We start from the raw sequence: 4,633 nt of genomic DNA, 5'->3' as shown, positions 1-4,633 counted from the left end.
TGTTTTTGGGGTGTTTTTTTAAACAGAAAATCCCAAGTTTAAATCTCGCCACCGACAATAGGTGATATCAAGGCGATATCAAGCGATATCGTACGATCCCTCTGATATCGACCCTCTAGAGCCGGGGTAGTGACTTCCGGTTATTGATTTGTGTGTGTGTGTTTCGATTCGTGAACTTGCCAGCTTTGTTTTGGATCCAAAGAAATATATTTGTTTAGACTTTAATTTGTTTGTTTCCCCGAATATAACTATCCATTACACCATTGGGTTTTTCTGTGAGGCAGCAGAGTGCACATGTGATGATGCTAAAAGGAAAAAAACTGGACAAATATCCGTGCGTCGAGCAGTAGAGGTGCACCACATGCATGCACCACATGCACAGGCCGTGCATCGAGCTAGCTCACACGCATGAAACCGGAAGTTACTGCCCCGGCCTGAGAGGTTTGATATCGGAGGTATCGTACGATATGTGTGAAATGTGTGAAATGAAATGAAATGAAAAGTATCATTTGATATCGCCTATTGTCGGTGGCGAGAATTGGCGATTTGTCGTGATCCCTTTCTGTTCGAATCGATGACTGAATGTGACTCGGTCGAGAGGACCTTGGGAGAGCTACATACACTGAATACTACGGCCAGCGCATGCGCACACAAACATCTTATCCGTTCATGGATTTGAAATTTGTGCGCATGTGATGTGTTCGCATGCACTGGCTGTAGTATTGAGTGTATGTAGCTCTCCCAAGGTCCTCTCGACCGAGTCACATTCAGTCATCAATTCGAACAGAAAGGGAATATTGGCAGAACCAAACGTTGTCCGAAGCCTGTTTTCAATACTTCAACTTAATTGGTAAGTCTTCAAATTGAAGAAATTTTTGGATTTTAAGTTGACATTTACCCGCGATACTAAATCTGTCATGATCCTGAATGCTACAATGCGAAGCCCGATTACGCTATGCGTATGGGGCTGCTGGTCATTATGCGTATGGGGCTGGTCACAGTTAATTGCATGATTACTAAGACATGCGAGCACTTTGGGGCGAGTAAGTCTCACAGTGTTAGTTATATGAAAGGTACTTTAACCTGAAACACATACTAAGACAAGGAAATTCAGGGAAACTTTTGAGGTACCAAAACTTTTTATTATCTTTAAACTCGATAAAGTTTTGTCTAAGTGCACTAATGTCGCAGAAGAGAGCAAGAGAATGATTCCGTGTGATTTGACCCAAAAGATTTTGTCATCGAAGGAAGATAACATTAAGCAGAGGAGTGAAGGTTGAGGTGTGAATTTTCTTCAGTTTGAACCCCTTTACAAATGACATTTGTAAGATCGCAACTGCTGATCTATAATTTAACAAACATGTTTAAAAAAAAAGAAGAACCACGGGGAACCAGAGAGGATTTGTGATGGTTGGCAATTCCATGACAAATATGATTTAGCCAGCCGTCTCGCCATCCGCGGGTGATACCAAACAGAAGTTATTGTAAATGCCTTCCGACCTGTGTACATTAGAAATAAGAATGAAATCAAGGATTGTTTGATTAAGAAAACATCCTATGCAGCTCTTAGCAAAATCCCGCACTCACAAATCGCAGTTCATCGGGTCACTATGAGAAGAATCACACAAACAGAGTTATAAAAAATGTAGTCTTGCGTACGTTAACATGATTAAGATGGCTAAAGTTATTGGAATATAGTTCCTCTTGTTATCCTTTAACCCTAAAAGGCCCGGGGAGGTTGAATCAACCCCCTCCGACATTTTCCGCGACTATTCCGCCGCGCGAAATTTTGTGATCGCGCCGTTCGCTGACTTTTTGCTTTAAAGGCACATGGTCCCGGTGGTTTAATCGAATGCGTACGCGGGCGCACGGCGCAAGTTTTCTATAGACACCTACGCTATCGACTCCTAAGTTATGACCCATTTCCTTGAGTCCGAAGAAGTCCGATCCACTGTAGTAAGTGATCCGATTATAGTTTGGCTCTTGATTCGGCTGAGGGGGTGACAGCTTCAGCAAACTTCTTTTATGATGCCATAATAAGAAGCACATACAGTACGGAGACTGGCATTACTACAGACTGCGTGATGCGCAGAGAAGGCAACGAAGTCAAAGTTACCTAGCAACACCTACGCACTTTACTCTTGATGACAGCTCAACTTCGACAATCTTCGTATCAATGCTAACGATGATCGGCAGTATTATCAACAGCGCCCTCCACACCACCGTAACTATGTGCCTTTAAAGTGTCGCACATCTTATGACACCATTTTCCCGAAAATCGCGCTTACCGTAACGACGCTGCACGACCTTTTATACATGCCTGTCAGACGGAAAATGGTTCAAACACGCGATATTGTGTACGAAGTCAATGCAAAATTAGTTTTCTCACCTTATTCAAAAAGATATAATTATTTTCACTTTCATTGGATGAAATCAATTAATTTTAGCATATTTATGCTTGAAAGTGGTTCCGTCATAAATTTTGTGGAAAAAAGAAGATAAACTGAAAGGTCAAAAAACAAAGATATACATAAGAAATTCATAGAACAATACAATACATAAAAAATAATTTTGATACCAGATTTTTTTAAGTACTTTGTTAGGAATGATACAAAGAATGTTATCACCAAAAATTAGGATTCTAGAAGCTTTTTCTCTCTGATTTAGAGCAAAATCTCTGATTTTATGCATATATTAGGGTAATTAATAAATTAAACATTTCTAATTGTTTTACAGATTGGTTGATTACACCACAAGTAATGTATGTGCCAATTCTTATGGCAATAGCGCGATCGTTCTATTATTGTATATTTAGACGGAGTTGGCGTATTAAAGTTACGAGTTAGGGTTACATGACGGGTGTCATATTTCTAGACCTTCGGAAGGCATTCGATGCTATTCCGCATTATAAACTTTTGGAGAAACTTAAACGATTTGGCATAACCTGAAAAAGGCTATCTGTGGTTTCGTTATGATATTTTCAATGAATGAATGGATGAATAGAAAGAAAACAGTGTGTTTCAATAGACAGCAAGATTTGTAACTTCTTGTACATTGAAGTCAGGTGTACCACAAGTCTCTACCCTATGGTCGTTGTTGTTCACAATGTTTATCAATGATCTTTTTCATGTCCAATTTTCTTAATCCGCGAAAAAAAAAAACTATCATTGTATGCTGACGACACGGTAATGTTCAAAAGGGGAAAGTCATTACAAAAAAAAAATGAAGCTCCGTTACAAAGCCAATTTAATCGCATTGTTAACTGGATGTATTCCAATGATATACAGTGATATAATATGTTGATCAATGTTGGTAAAACGAAGGTTATGCTGCTTGGGTCAAGAAAAAGAGTATGAAACAAACAACTTAGCATGATTTGTGAAAAGGAGAGTCTGGAAACAGTTGTAAAAATGAAGTATATAGGTGTAATTTTAGACTTTCATTTAAGTTAGTCTATTCAAGTGGATCACGTTGTAAAAAAAAAGTATCTCAAACATATCCATGTCTCTTCAAAATTAAGCCCCATGTTGATCCAAAAACATTGATTGATTTTTATTTTTCTCTATTATTATTGTCCCTTATCTGGATTATTGCTGTACGGTATGGGGCAACAAGACTAAAACATATACGCAAAGACTGCAGAGATGCCAGAATAAGTTTGCTTGGCTAGCCCTAAATGGCGATAAATTCTCCTCTTCTTCAATTTCAATTTTTCAATTTCTTCTCCCCTGCTGAAAACGCTTCGGTGGCAATCAATGATCCGATAAATATCAGCAATGTATAATGGTTTGCAAGATCTTAAATGACAGAGGGCCGGCTTATCTAAAACCACTCATTACCATTAGACCAGTATACTACCATACCAGATACGCAGTCAACAGCCCCCTTTGTGCCTACGCCACATACATGCGAACTTTTTTTCTTACCAGGAAAGTGCAATATTCAACACTTCACCACTATTCTTACAAACTTGCCCCTCTTTTAGATTTTTAGATTTAGAAAATTATGCCGTCATTTGAGTTATACCTTTTCTAAACAAACACTTATTATGATAGAATGGTTATTTATTGATTGTTTTAACAATTTTTAAGCTGTTTGTATTGTTTTTTAGAGATTTTTCTTTTTGGTTCCACTATAACCCCTTTTGTGGCATTTTAAACTTAATTTCTGATGTTTGGTGCGTCATTACAGTAATTACACATTTTTAAAAAATAATTCCCTTCGTCTATATGCCGATTTCAGTATACATTCTATGTCAGTCTCCATGGTCTCGTATCTCTTTTCGCGTGTATATATATTTTTTTATTTGTGTTATACTTGTATGTGATGTTTTATAAAGTCTACTGTATTCCAATGTTTCATCATGTATATGTACACATATACATGTGTACCTATTGTGTACAGGCCCCTGGAAAGCAGTTGAGAAACTGAGGGGACTACCCAGCTTAAATATGACGGAATAAATAAAGTAAATAAATATGAGTTGTGACTCTCAAACACATTTTATGTGCTATCCGAGTGACAGGAGATGGTAGAGGGGACAGGATGAATACACAAAACAAAGTTCAGGGGGACTTATCGAAACCCGGTCCCTCGGATCGTGAGGCAGACGCGCTACCGACTGAAGTAACTC

Source organism: Diadema antillarum, unplaced genomic scaffold, assembly GCF_040938485.1.
Source record: "Diadema antillarum isolate AM-2024a unplaced genomic scaffold, OU_Dant_1.0 scf00000063, whole genome shotgun sequence".
Lineage (NCBI taxonomy): Eukaryota > Metazoa > Echinodermata > Echinoidea > Diadematoida > Diadematidae > Diadema > Diadema antillarum.
Note: the sequence above shows the minus strand (reverse complement) of the source record.